This window comes from Carassius gibelio, chromosome A6, assembly GCF_023724105.1.
Source record: "Carassius gibelio isolate Cgi1373 ecotype wild population from Czech Republic chromosome A6, carGib1.2-hapl.c, whole genome shotgun sequence".
NCBI classification, from domain to species: domain Eukaryota; kingdom Metazoa; phylum Chordata; class Actinopteri; order Cypriniformes; family Cyprinidae; genus Carassius; species Carassius gibelio.
Genome location: NC_068376.1, coordinates 29,460,371 through 29,476,537, shown reverse-complemented (window position 1 = coordinate 29,476,537; position 16,167 = coordinate 29,460,371). Strand labels below are relative to the sequence as shown.

Sequence of the window (16,167 nt, the reverse complement as noted above, 5' to 3'; positions counted from 1 at the left end):
GTTTTTATATACAGGAGACTGACTGATATATGATGTTGTGAATTTATATTAAGTTATATTTAGATATTAACCATATTCAGGCCATTAGACATACAGTACTGTGTAATCATATGGATCCTAAATGAAATATTTGCTGTACAATTCACAATTGCTCGTCATACAGCAACAAAACGTGTCCTACATAGCATTTTATGAAGACAAACACAATTGAACCCTTTTCTAAAGTTCCAAGGGTCATTTAAAAGAAAGAGACAACATTGTTGTTCAAAAAAAAAATATTTATTAACACCATGACTTGGTTATTTTTTAACAGCATGACTCCTGTAGATGACTCTCCAATGGCTTGCCACTCTTCTTTAATTGTTTCTTTATCCTGCTGTCAAAGTGATCCCACTCACTGATAAAAATAAATAAAAAAGCAAAAGTTGCATAGTGGTATAAACAATGGTTATTTATATATTATGGCAGGATATCATGTTTCAACATTTTGTCCTTTATAGAATCCTTACAGTAGCTTGCATCAATGACAGGTCCTCGCAGGATTTTCTCCTCAGCCTCCAAGATGGACACATGTTTCACAACAGCAAGAGCACAGATGATGAACTACCAGAGAAAGATTTATCACAGCCCAAATAAGCCAAGCATCATTTAGCATTTTTATTTTTTATTTTACAACAAAATCAAAAGTGCCTTTTCTATATTAAGCACAAAACTATTCTTTTTTAGCAATGGTCTAACATTATATATAAACTATTTGACATGAAGAACAATGTGAATATGACACCATGAGTCTATGCTCAGCAACGAGCCAAAGTAGCTCTTCTGATTGGCTGAAATTCTCTAATCTCTAAACAGTCCCGCCCACTACCTCTACAGATGCACAAATCACTTTTGAACCAAATATCTCGGTGCAAAAGGGAGAGCGCGAAACTTGTCACTTGAAAGCGAAAAACAGTGTTTGAGATTCATCGCAGCAGATTCAAGCAGCTATAGTTATGTACTTTGTGTTTGTGTTAGAAAAATATACAAGACATTTCTGAGAAAATATTCTACAAGTGTGCAACTCTCATTGGATGAATTCACGTACTGATTTGCGGATGTTCAACATTTCTCCACGACTTCACTTTTCTTGATGCGGGTGTGTAAATGCGTTTTGCACCACATTCACTGCAGCAATTGTTTCAAAAATGTGGTCGTACGAGTTTCTAAATGTGTGATTTGTAGAATAGGATTTGTGCACCTGCAATGAAGAATTTGAGAAGATGTAACTGTTGTGTTGTGTTTGTGGGAGAGAAAAAAAGTCTACAGGTTTGCATCTCTTAAAACATTTCTCTCTGTGACTTCAAATTTACTGATACACATGTGTGGCTTTTCTTTACAACTACAAATCGCACTGCCACAGGTGTTCAGTTGTTTTGAATCAAAAATAACTTCATAGAAAATACTCAGCAATGGGGTTGATAAATGGATTGGCACATGATTTGTCTAAAAGCATATTAAAAACAACACAGGAACAAATAAACAACATAAAACTCACCACGGGGGACTTTAAAAGAGAAACCTGCAGTTTCCTTATATTCAAATTCAAATGATGGTTCTACATCTTATTTGACTCCTCAATTAAATTCAAATTCAGAAACAGAACTGGGTTTAAAAAGGCAATTCTCAAGTCAACTGAATATCACATAACTTCAGTAAAGTAAGGGCTTCTCTCTGATGTGATTTGGACCAGGTTTTATTCTCACTCTCTTGCTCTCTTTCTCTCTGCTTCTACGAGTAATGCTGCAATGCAGGGGTTTAACCAGAAATATAAAGCTAGAGGGCGCATCGAGCGGAGTGATTTACTCACACACACACACAGAGTTCATTAACACAGTCAGCTAGGTAAGCAGTAGTCTGTCAGGTGTACCACCATGCTATCACTGGAAAAGCATAGTAGATGTATTTTCTATTGAAACAGGAAGTTGGGTCCATTTGTGAAAAAATTTAAAGTAATTTTTAATCTGTAAATATGCTTAAAGTTAATTTTAGTACACCAGTACTGTATATAGATGTGATATGATTGTTTTTTTTTTTTCACAAGTTTCAAAGCTTCACTTACAAAAATCATTAAGCATGCAAACACCATAAAGTTTTTGTGCACTATATTCCAAGTATTCTCATGGTGTTCAATAGTTTAATGTGAGGAACGGATGAATATTCAAATCATTAAATTCAAGTTCACCTAATCTCTTCTCTCTAATGTAGCAGTCAGTTATCCTCCATACTGTATATCTCTACCCATTGTCTTTCTCTTAAACTTTCTATGTGGACCCTTTCATGTTACAATACTTTTGCGCAATGAAAGATTACAAAAAGCCTTTCTTGTTCTGTCCTGTCTATCGCACTGTATGTTTCTGCCTCATTACTGTGTTATACATTTAAAATAAATGTCTTTTAATTTTACAGCATATATTTATATAAATATAACTAAATAAATTATTCCTCCTCATGAAGAGTTAAATGCTCTCCCCAATGTGCAATAAGAACATGACATCCCATACCACTTCTATTTCTTTGATACCACCCATCTTAATCCATCCCTACATCTTATTCTTTATTCTATTCCATCTATGGCACCCCTGTACATACAATAGTTAGCCATCAAAATAAAAGTCACACATCGAACACATTGGCCAAGCAGAAAAACATATCGGTCTTGGCGATATATCGGTCGACCACTAATATATATGTATATATATACATATGTGTGTGTGTGTTTTATTCATATATCTTTATTTTTTTATTATCTGTATGTTGTTGTTGTCTCTGTGTACTCAATGCTTCTGTCATCAAAACAAAATCCTTCTATGTGCAAACACACTTGGCAATAAAGCTCTTTCTGACTTCTGACTAGTTTTTCATAAATGTATTTTACAACAAAAATTAGAAATGTGTAATATTTTACCAGATTTAGTCATACACTTACTCACTTTTATTTGTTCCCCACTAAATAATGATTTTCACTAAATGTTTCGCTTTTATAAAATTATATCATTCATGATTTTTCTAGAGCAACTTTTATTTCATATTTTTGTAGATTATGATATTCTAATTTTTTCTGTAAAATAAAGTTGTCTATATTTAGTAGATTGTTTTTAACACACACAAGAGTGATGATCAGGTCAACACACAGAGGTACAGAAATTCTACATTGATAAAAAAAAAACACTGTGCTTGTATCCAATACTCAGAATTTTTTGTATTGGATTGGATTCTGAAAAAAATTGTTTCATTGCATCCCAAATCATTTGTATTAATTTAATCAATTTCACATTTTAATATAGTGTCCTTGTAGCAAGGTAGCATCACATGCCTTCTGAAATTAAAGGAAATGGATGTCAGAAACCAAGTCAAATACAGTGCAAGTACAGACTTCCATTATGAGTCAGTATTAAAGGTTTGCATGACATTTTTATTACTCTGAACTATAATTGAATCTGTATTTAAGGCTGAAGAGCTTCATTCATTCTCAACACACTGGAGTGCTGCTTTTATTGAGAGAATAGCCTGCTTTAGCATCTATCACGCTGCACCACAACCAGGAATTGTTTCTTAATCAAAGCAGTTAGATTTGATAAGCTTCCACTTCACTTGAAATTCAGCTACAGGATTATCCTGTTTCATGGCAGGGTAACAATAATAGATTAGCTGTAAAAACACTGACTCAATCTCATAAAAATGATCAGGTCACAGGTATCAATTCACCCTTAATACAGGGCTCCAGACTCCTTCTTCCCACTGTTCGCTCTTTTGCTACTAACAAGCACATGATTATGTTGCAACTTGCAATATTTGTGGAATTAATCAATGCATGCTGATGAACTTTTATCATAGTTTATAGTTATATGTAAACGAAAGTGGTAAGCATTCAACCCATTATTTTTATTAGAAGTATTATTTGTGACGTGTTAATTTTGTGACGGGAGTTCATCTTTTGCTATATTATAAGCTGTGCTCAAATTTGTGATCTTGTTGTCATGTTTTACAAGAAGAGATAATGGTCTATAATCTACACACATTTAACTTTTTTTTCAGACTAAAACAAAAGATGGATTCATTGTTAATCTTAATTAAAAAGGACAACAAAAATAAAACAGTAAGATACAATGACAAACATACGGAGCCCCGCACATGACATGCAATAAATTGTGCGCATGATTTACTAATTCATTCCCTTAATGTACTAAAACGTGCACACAATTACGTGTTATTGAGTTCACTTGATTTGCTAAATCGTGAAAGGGAACGAATTAGTAAATCGTGCGCACAATTTATAAATCGAATGAACGAAATAGTAAACTGAGGGAATGCAATAGTAATCGTGTACACGTTTTAGTACATTGAGGGAACGAATTAGTAAATCGTGCACACGATTTAGCCTACTATTTCTTCATGCATATCATGTGCCGGGCTCCATACATACTAGCTTACAAAATGTTTATTAACAAAAATTTATAAAATGAGGCATGGCATACACCACATGCTGTATTATACATCGACTGCTAAATTACAGAACATTTAGCAAACACTGAGAAATCAAATAAAAAAATAAATAAAAATAAAGAGAGCCTCCTCAGCCTCCAACCTTCTCTGGTTTAAGAAGCTGCCTTTAACTTTACTTTAGCTTGAAAATCATCCATTGTTTACTCAATATTGGCGTCATTTGTCTGCACATATTTTCGCGTATCAAGCGGTTTCGTTAAGCGGAAACAGAGACTGGCTGGATGCACCGTAATCTAAATATAAATTTTATTAAAATGTTGTATTCACAGTCACACCATTGCACCAGCAGGAAAAATGGTCACAGTCTTGTGCCCTGTAATAAATAATTGAATAAATCTCTTTATGATCATTTAAACATTTAGCCTAATTATAAAATAAATCTATTTAAAATGAATTTTCCTTCAGCAAAATATTATATATTATTCCTTTCTTTTCATTATGGGGTGGATGATATGTCAAAGCTCAAACACTTTCACCTAGCTGTGTAATACTACACACTCTTTATCAGACAGTGACTACAACATCCATTGCCCAATTCTGTAAATCAATACACAAGGTTTAATGATATGATTTGTTAAACAAGGAGCCATACAAAACTTTAAAAGCATTACTACTAGTCAAAACTTAAAGAAACGGCATGTTTATGATATGCAAATAATTAACTATAATTTCGACATCCAACAGTGTATGCCATGCAAATCTATTTACAAATGAGAAATCTGCAAAATTTACCTGAGGAACTTTCTGGCAAAATGAAATGCAGGCTCTTAACACCTATCTAATAATATGTGTAAATTATAAGGTCCCCATTTGCCTAGTAACAAAGAGTTATGTCTTATTCAGATTATTACAAGGACTGTCATTTTATGTGGCTTATACTTTGAGAGAGCACTGGCCCAAGTCTAAAACAAAACAAAAAATCCTAGTAAACAATAATCTCTTTGCTATAAATGATCAGATAAATTAAGGCATTCCATATTAGATCCTTTCATAAACACTCAGCACACGTCTGGTTAGTTGTTACAGACCCAATGTGCAGTCATTCTGATTGATAACGAAAACCATTCCCAAGAAGACTGCAGACCCACTTAAGGAAACAGATACGCTTATGGGTAAAGGCAACTTGTGTGCGTCATTCTGTCTGAAAAACAACTTTTGTGCCAGCATTAAAATTTGCATTTGATTGCATCACAGTAAGGCTGAAATGTAAAGGGATAGTAGAGAGAATAATGAGAATCATGACATCATGTACGCCTCATGTCATTCCAAACCTGTTTGAGTTTCTTTCTTCTGTAAAACACAAAATGAGAAATTCTGAAGACTTTGCTGGTTGCTGTTTTCCATACAATTACAATGAATGGTGAATTAAGTTTTCAATATTCAAAAAGGACCCAAAAGTATCATAAAAGTAGCTGATATGAGTCTTTTGAAGACATACAATACTGTATGGAAGCCTGTTTCCAACACAAAATGGAAAAAAAGAGATAATTTTGGCCTTTTAGTTATATATTTGTAATCTGACTTAAGCACAACAACTGCACCAATAACACTATTTTTTTTACAATAGCACATAATCAGTACTAAAATACTAGTACTGGTTCAAGAAGAACCGGTTAAATCGAATGATTTGTTCGCGAACCGGACATCACTACACTGCAGTGCTGTGAACACGCTAACAACAGAACCAGAAGATAATACAATGCTGAATAAAGTAGTTTTTGCTATTTTTGGACCAAAATGTATTTTCGATGCTTCAAAAAATTCTAACTGACCCTCTGATGTCACATGGACTACTTTGATGTTTTTATTACCTTTCTGGACATGGAAAGTATACTGTACATACATTTTCAATGGAGGGTCAGAAAGCTCTCAGACTAAACCTAAAATATCTTTAGCTGTGTTCCAAAGATGAATGGAGGTCTTACGGGTTTGGAACTACATGTTGGTGAGTCAATAATGACATAATTGTCACATAAACATAAACACATTTTTGGATGAATTAACCCTTTAAATAACTGATACAATATCCTAAATCTCCTTCTTTGTTTTCTACAGAAAAAAGAAATCCAAACTCATTGGTATAGGTACTGATTTTTATAAGTACTGTCCCTTTAAGAAACGATTCAAACACACACATCCCGTTCTCAAGGGCTCCACAGTTAAATCTGACATTGTTGTGTCTTAATTTCTCATTGGAGACATAAAGACAATGGTCTCTTTTCACAGGATAAAAATTATTGATGTGGTCATTAAAAGTTATGGGGTCATTTCCAGTGATTTCCATCCTCTTATCTGAATTTTCATTTTCAGGGCGTTTCACTGCCATTGCTCCTGTCATCTCTGATTTCCCCATTAATCCAAACTGAACTGACGACTGCAGCACAGGCAATTTGAACTCACTGCTGCATTTCCAACACATTGCAGTGGCAGTGTAAACCTGATATCACTGATGCCCTTGTCAGAATTTTGGCATGTTGGTGGAAAAGTAGAAATGGCAAGGTACAAGCCTGATGGATAGATGTGGCCAGATATAACTGCAGATCTGGACGCGCTAGCTGTATGCAGTTAGTTTTTAAGATTACATCCTACATAGGGTTCTCAATAAATGTCTAAATAGAATCTATAAAATAAATATTATGTAATAAAAAAAAGTAAATTAATTTGCATGACATTCCAAATAATTAATTAAATTATTAAAAAGTATATATAATGATATAAATATTTAAAAGAAATTCAAAGGCATGACATCACCGTTGGTGGATGTTGGTTTAATAAAAATGGTTTAATATTTACTGTATGTTCGGTCTATTTATTTATTTATTTGTGCTATTTACACAATGTTTTTTTTTTTTGTTTTTTTTTTTTGTAGGTGTCCAGAAACTAATTTAAAATAGCACTGCTTAGTCTTCACTGTAAAATAAAATACACAGTCAAACCAAAATGTATTCACACACCTTCAACATTTCTCACATTATCACACTTTATTTGTTATAGTTTAGAAATTGGTAATAAAATATGACAAGAGCTCAGAGTTAAACTGTGTCAGAACATATACCAATTGATAATGTTAGATAACTTTGATAGAGAGATATGTAATGGAATCAACCAAAACTTCAGACAACTGTCAGTATGACAATATTTACACCAATATCCATACTTTGTTGAACAGTTACCAAGCAAGCAATGCTTAATTTGGTTCAGTCTGTGGTGTGAAAAGGTTGCATTAGCAATTAAAGAAAGAAACACTTAAGCAAAACATGGTCAGGTCCATAATTTTATTTATATTTTTTTTATCAATTTCACTGATAGTCTACAGTATGAATAATTTTTGGGTTTAGTATTTCGTAGTTCGTTGTATTTTGCTATACTCACTTACATAAATGAAATAGTGTCCTGCACCCACTAGTAAAAAAATATAATCAATTATATTAGATATAATATTTGACAAATATATTTTTGGTTTGACTGTGGATAAATTCTTGTTAAAACTACAATGTAATTCAGTCAAGAGCAGTGAGAGATTTACTTTCATTTTCATACATTAAAGACACTTACAGCAGAGCTAGTAAATTAGGCGCGGTCACTTTAAGAGACAATGCATCCATTATAATGATACACATCCGATTTCTTTCCAACTCTTTACTTTCACTTAAGACATAACCACAGACTTTTCGAACACACTTTCCAAGACGGTATTTTGACATATTTAGTATGTATTTGTTGGTACAAAAGCAAGAAGACTTTGAGAAGCGTCTCTTCATGCACCCTGAACACCAGAACCAGAACACCGCTGAACTGGACTCTTTCGCTTTTTTTTTCTGTTTGTTTAAACTGTGATTTGTATTTGTTCGTTCAGGTGCAGGAGGACGCAAACGTCCTGAAGGAGAGCTCGGTTCAGTGTTGCTGTCCGTGAGATGTTGCTCTCTCGTGCACACCGAACACATCGTGAGTAACCAGCTGCTCAGTTCAGCTTTCCCACATCGCGGGGCTGAAGCCAACTTGATGTGTTGAATGCTCAGAGCACGTTATAAAATGTATTTTTAAAATACACATTTCTGTTTTAATAAATGCTCATAGTAAATCATAGCATATTGCCTAAAACATAAGGTAGGTACAAAAATAATCAGTGATACATTTGCGACCTCAAAAAAATTTTGGTCGCAATGTCATTTCAAAAGGTCGCAGTGTAGTTCCCTGGCAAGTGTTTATGTTTTTAGGAAACCCCAAGGATAGGAGACCCTCATCAAGCTTTTCAGCACATACTGTGAACAAGTGAGTCAGCAGGCCTTTAGTTAAGCCATAAGAGCAAATTAGCTGCAGTAGCACACATCTGAGCCTACATTCAGATGAGACTGAAGTGAGAGACGGCGAGCACCCACAGGGAGAGTCACGGCTTCACAGTGAGGGAGCGGGTCTCTTTATCAAGCCTGTTCTCTCCTCCGCAGTGCCTTTCTCTCCCGCGAAGGTCGAACAAATTAGGCCAGAAACTCTGGCCCACATCTACGCTCTCTAAAGGCCCTTTCACATGCCTCGCATCAGGGCTTCAACACATGCATGCACTGCTTAGACAGACACAGTCCCAGAAGGTCGGGTTTAGTATTCATTCTCACAGAATATGTGTATAATATGATGATCATTTTCTGAATGATCTTGATGCATACAAATACAACACAGTGTATTTACAATTACATTTAGCTGACGCTTTTATCCAAAGCGACTTACAATTGCTATATATGTCAGAGGTCGCACACCTCTGGAGCAACTAGGGGTTAAGTATCTTCCTCAGGGACACATTGGTGTCTCACAGTGGATTCGAACCCGGGTCTCTCACACCAATGGCATATATCTTATCCACTGCACCAACACCACCCCTAATCCTTTTTAAATCCTTTTTAAATCCTGATTGAAACAATTTCATGTTCAGTGTTTTTACAAAAACGAACAAAAACTAAAACTATGATAGATTGTTTTTGGCAATTTAAATAAAGCAGAAAATGGAAAAAAGAAAAGAAAAAGAAAAATGTTGATCTAAAATAAACAAAAATTTGAAAAGTTTGCAACCAACTGAAAATTGCGAAAAATGTACTAGTTGAAGTGTACTATAAACTGAAACACAAATAAATTCAAGTTAAAAAGAAATATTTGTAACATTTTATTAATAAAAATAAATAAATTAGACAAATACATACACAAACAAAATGACATCTGAGTGGCATACAAATTAATAAAGCAATCTCTGGCACACAAGCATTTGAACAACTGCATGCACAGAGAACACAGTTTTTATTTCTCTCACAGACACCTAAAATAGTTATCGGCTGGCAGAGTTCAGAAAGGTGGGAGAAACAGATAGAGCTAAAAATTTCCCATCCCCGAACCGGATACAGAGATCCAAATGATCCAAATCTAGGTCAGTGTGAGCGAGTACCCCAGAAAATCTCCGACCCACTGAGAAACAAGCACATTGACTAATGACCTGGCATTTGTGTTCTCTATCTTTAGCAGCAAATAAAGCTGCAGTGCTTCATTTACAAATCTACTGCATTTGTAACTGGACAGGATGTTGCTTCTAAGAAAGTTTTCTGACAAAATGCATTGCTATGGTTTCAAGGCACTGTAAAGAATTACTGTAATTTTAACAGTAAAACTTTTACAGTAAAAATGCTACAGTAAAAACCTGATAATTGCTTAATAGCAAGTTTGTTTACTCTATATACAGTGAAAAAAATATCTAATGTGACATTTCATGTAATGGTACAGTAAAAATGCCAAAATTCCCTGTTTGAAACTTGACACTTCATGGTTTTCTGTTAAAAAAAACTTTGTTTCAATCTGTACATATTTTTTTGCAGTTAATTTCAGGCAACCACTATTTTATGGTGAATTTCTTTTTTTCAGAGATTTTCCTTTCACAAGCATTTCCATTTAAAAGAAAACTACAACTTATAATATGTCAACCACTGAAGGCTGCAGCGTATTATACAGTAGGTCCCTAATGACAGCACCAGGAGGGGGCAGCAGAGCAGTATAATTGGTCTATTACAGCATCAGAATACATGAACTCCTTCTCTCCAGCACCTTGTTTCATCAGCCTGTGGTTCTTGCTGGTAATTTGATCATGCAGCAGTACGGATCATCGATCATTCAATAATGAGCCGACATAAAAGCGGATGCCGAATTGAAGCACAGTGCTTAAACCTGTCTGCAGCAGATGCCACTTTCACGGTGCATCTAGGTTGTAACATTTAAATAGTTTAGATTGTGAATTCAGCTTGCATATCATGAAAATGAAATGCAGGAATTACAAACAGTACACACACTTTAACAGATGTTTGCTTATGCAATTATACATACTATTTTATATCATAATAACTTGCACTGAATAATGCATAAAGCTGCGGTAGGAAATGAGAATAACAAAGTGTTTTTAATTAAGTGCAAAATATTGTTCATCTCAGGATAACACTCCCACTTATCATGCAAAGAGTTCAAGCTTCACATCTTCCGTGAGCTTAATTACGTTACTTAACTGGAGGTTCAACCAGTGCATTGAAGTGTGACGTGCAAAAACAATAAAAACTCATCTATCAGAGATGTTTAGGGGTCTCTGGGGACTGCATTGAATGGCCGCGTTTGTATTGATCAGCTTGAGCAGGGATCAGAACTGTTTGGGTGCTCCCTGATAAGGCATTTACATTAGCTAACTTCACAATTCAGTATAGAATTCTGCACGCAATGTTTGAATAAACTCCACATGAAGAGAAAAGTAGCATTCCATCACTTGCTCACCAAAGGATCCTCTGCAGTGAATGGGTGCCGTCAGAATGTGAGTCCAAAGTTGTGTGTTTGTAAAAAACAAATCCATCAAGACACTGTAATATATGACATATGAGTCTATAATCCATAGCAATGCTTCCTCCAAAGAAAAATCGTATTTGTGATGATGTTTGGACTCTGATTCTGAAGACACCCATTCACTGCACAGGATCCATTGCTGATCAAGTGATTTAATGCTACATTTCTAACATTTTGGATGGCTGGAGGGTGAGAACATTTTCAGGAAATGTCATTTTTAGGTAAACTGTTCCTTAAACTAAACCTATTAAAAATTAAATTAATATGGTTTTAGTTAATAAAACTAAAACTAAATAAAACTAAACGAAATAAAATATAGGCTAATTATTACGTAGATTATAAACTTAAAGGATTAGTTCCCTTCCAGAGAAAACTTAAAAAGTCCTGATGATTTACTTGCCCCCATGTCATCCAAGATTTTTATGTCTTTCTTTCCTCAAAACATTCCAGGGTTTTTTCTCCATATAGTGGACTTCAATGGGGATCAATGGGAAGAAGATCCAAATTGCAGTTTCAGTGCAGCTTCAAAGAGCTCTACACTATCCCAGCTGACGAATAAAGGTATTGTCTAGCAAAACTATCAGTTATTTTCAAAAAAAAAAAAATGTATATACACTTTTTAACCACAAATGCTTGTCTTCCACTAGCTCGACTTCATGCATTATTTAATAAGTTTGGAAAGGTCAGGTGTAACGTAGGGGGAAGTACCCAGTAGTTAAAATGATTTATTTTTAATTAAAATAAATGAAAATAAAAGACTAAAACACTAAATTAATATATAAATTATATTAAAATAACATTGGTCCCAAACATACATAAGTCTTCTGACATGCATGATATGGCTATCATTCAGTACCATAGTAATGTACAGTACATATCTCTCAAAGTACCATGGTATTGCTCTCTGATGCCATCATTGTACCACAGTACAGCCTTGTTTTTAAGGAATAATCACCCTCTCATACACACACGTACACTCAGACACACACACAAACTGTGTACTTTAGCAACATACACTTCAGCTCCGTTTGTCTTTGTCAGGAATGGCAGTGGAGTGTAGCAGAGCTCTCTGAGCGGTGTGTGTGTGTGTGTGTGTGTCTAAGGGGGATGGACATACACTGCACCAGTAGCTGTGCGCTGTGCAGCAGTCTGCATGTGTTTTGCCTGAGGCGATGTGGCCCACAGTCATCCACCCAGCCATTTGCTAACATTCACGCCTCATTTTACAGCACCGCTGCTTCACCTGACAGGATATTGCTGCAAGATTATGCTATTGCAAATACAATATGTGAAGTTTTATAAAAATGCATGAATAATTGGCAGCGTGCACAAACAAGCAAAAGACAGTATTCTGTATTCTCAAATTAGCATAAAGCTAAATGACACCAGAGCCTGGAGATAGTTCCATCATTTCCATTTTACTTTTAACTATGAAAACCACAAATGTAGAAAGGTCATTGCCTATCTATCAGTTTGACGGATAATGACATCATTAAGGGACAAGTTTTAGCCAAGAGTCAAAAAGAGTCAAGAAAATAGAGCTATTTTAAAGACTCTTCAGTAAATCCCACAGATTGTTGACCAAATTTTACTCTTTTGTAATGAGTCGAATGGAAGTTCTGTATGTTTGTTTAAATAGCTTTAAATTGCATTTTGAATAAATTATCAAATAAAATGATAAAAGAGTATTTTAACATATTTAAAATGTAACTTTTATTGTTTATTTTTTATAAAATGTAATTTTCCCATACACTATGTTATCAGTTGTAAACATTTTGTTTCATTCCTTTTCAGTCTATTTTACTGTGTAATTGAAGTATTACATTCACACTACACAACCCATGTAAAAATAATCACTTCATGAGCACATTTTACTGAAAATCATTCTGTTCACAGTTCATTCCAGTTCTACAACAGCAACCAAGGGGGCGGGGCTTAGCAAAGGGTCAATGTCATAGAACTGTTCTATTGCTTTCTTGTTCTCTAACACTGCCACAGTGTTCCACATCTGATTTAGTCAGCATGCTGTAACATCTCGCAGCCTGAGGGCACTGAATCTACCAGCCCAGCACCTTGGCTGTCCTCACTAAATATTATGTTATGGAGCTGTCAAAAACACATCATTCTTTGATGCTGCTCTATCACCAGTTCTGAGTAATCTGATGGACAGGGGGTGATTTTTGTGTGTTGAGTTGGCATTTCAGTTGTGAATGATTCTGTGTTAAATCAAATGATTTAATGATTCATTGAATTACAAGTAATAGAATCTGTCACTAAATGAATCTCAAAAGAGTTGACTCACTGGAATGAATCAAATCCACACCACTAATTTGTTGGCTGTATTCTGGCTTTCACTAAACACTGCAATGACAATCACATTCATTAGTATATAAATTAAAACCAAACCGCAGAACTGCCCTTTTGTTATTGTGAATTAACATTTGTAGTGGCCCAAACAGCTGGTATGACAGAACATTCGAAATTGTGAAACAAAAAATTGCATTTCTGCATTGCCCACGTTAAGCAGTCAGAGTTTATGAAGCCATTACAAGAGGAGTGACTGATGTGACAGTGAAGATGCTGTTAAATCAAAGCTGTGCGAAGATACGGATGGATAGGTAAAGAGAGAGAGAGAGAGAAAATGATACTACCACACCTTTACTACGCAGTTTGAAATGTAGCTGCACGAAAACTGGAAGTGATAAAAAAAAGAAAACATGTTTAGAAAGGTTTTTCAAGCTTGGTCAAATGTGACCAATTTAAACAGCTTGCTCATGGCTCCTTCAGTGCAGTATCACTGAAAACAGATCGATTGTTTCATTAATACTGAACCTGGAAAATTTACAGTCTGAGAATCACTGCCTCATGACAAACATATTACGTGGCCATTTTGATTGAATATAGCGTTCCACCAATACAGGATTTTAAAGGCTGCTCCCAATATAGAGAACAGGGTGGAAAAAAATATATCAAATAAAGTAAAATGAAAATATATATTAGCACAAATTTCAAGATGGGCAATGGAAAATAAAATAAACAATAACACTAAATAATGATTAGCACCTATATGCACAATATTCACTCACAATTTTTTTTTAAATCATTCATTGTTTGACGATTCTATCTCTTTATTTTAAAACTGACACAAGGAGAAACTACAACAGACAATTCCGCTAATCTTAAATAAATCATCTGACACTTAATAAATCGGCCTGTCACTATGATTATATATTCTCAAATGTGTATACTTACTTACACACATATAGCTAACTGTGCTATGCGTCCTTCTAACCCTGCTGCAATAACAATATCCTAGTATTCTACAGTAGCTTTTATGAAAATATTTATATCCGCTTATAAAGAAAGAAAAGAACACAATGAATCCGTACCGACGGTCATTTCAACCCTGATGATTAAAAGAACCACAAAGAGACCCTTATGCTTTATGTGAACACATCCCAATTTCAGCAAGACACGATTACAGCAGGCAAAGACCATTCGATTTCATGAACCATCAAGCAGATATCCACTTTTAAAAACATACAGCACTCTAGAGAACAAGAGATATAGATCGAAAAATAAGAGGTTTGGGTATGTCACCGCTACTCCAAATAAGAAAATTCTGTAAATACTAGAACGTAAACCAAATGCAATATCCCAAAGCTCATGATGAGCGAGATATTCTTTATAATGATGGTGTATTCAGAGTCTGTTGAGTTATGAGTCCTGATACCGCGTTATTATTACCCAAGTCCCATCCATTACTGTAAAACAAAAAAGGGACAATGCTCTTCAAACATTACCGGCTCCTGTACAGCAGAAGGGGACTGATTTATTACAGAAAGAGGAAATGGTTTCACTCCATTGAACAGAGTCCACACATAACCCTCACACAAGAGTGTGTGTGTGTGTGTGTGTGTGTGTGCGTGTGCGTGTGTGTGTGTGTGTGCATGTGTGTGTGAGTGTGTCCAATGCGGCGATGCCTCCTCTGTCTCACCTCTGTTTTGAGTAGAGCGAGGTCTACTCTGAATCTAAACGAGTGCCGTTATTATGTGGAGCTCTCAAGGACTGACCCGGAGAACTTAGCCAAAGCATTGCAGCCCAGGGCACCTCCCTGTCATCTATCTGTCTGCATTTGTCTTTCTCCAGTGCTATTTGCCACTGCAATCAATGAGATTACCTCTTAAATTGGCTTTTCCTGTTATCGACCCTGCCAAGATGTCTTTGAGAAGTGAAGGCACAGGCAAGAAGGAACACAACACGCAATAGTTGACTTTTGCAAGTGACCTCAGCGCAGTTCGCTTCACCTGCCAACCAGCAGCAAACATAATAAAACGTTTAAGAGAGGGAAAAAAAGACGATGCAGGTCACTTCCCATCAAAGTAGTCAGGTTTATAACATCCTTCACCAGCAGACAGGACGAGTAAATCTGTGCCTGTTGTGGGTGAAACAGCTTGATCAGCAAAAAGATGTCACGACCAGCAGCCGCACGACCAGTAACGAGCTCTCCACTGGACGTCAAAAGTAAATAGTCTGCAGAACAGCTAGTAATAGCCACTCAAATAATTTAAGAAAATGTTGTAGGGATAAACTAATCAAAAAAATAAATAAAACTTGTCATAACAACATTCAAAAGTACAAAGACAGCTGCAGTTGTGTTTTATGATCATGCATACTCAATCTACAGAGCCAGCAGTGATGTGTCAGACCACACCTCTGAGTTATCAAGAGATGCATATTGTGTGTACAAATGATGAGACTCTCAAG

At 35.4% G+C, this 16,167-nt stretch overlaps 1 protein-coding gene across 3 annotated transcripts in view; it reads right to left on the bottom strand.

Annotated features, from left to right (window-relative positions):
- The window catches only part of LOC128016020 (synaptotagmin-2-like), a 41,626-nt gene that overhangs the window by 24,801 nt on the left and 658 nt on the right, over window positions 1-16,167 (bottom strand). Inside the window, exon 1 of one of the 3 annotated variants that reach the window (XM_052600328.1) lies at window positions 15,581-15,921. The exons of the other annotated variants lie outside the window; for them this stretch is intronic. The gene's annotated coding sequence lies outside the window, so the exon portion shown is untranslated. Of the gene's footprint in view, window positions 1-15,580; window positions 15,922-16,167 lie in introns of those variants that run through there. 3 annotated transcript variants of the gene reach the window in all.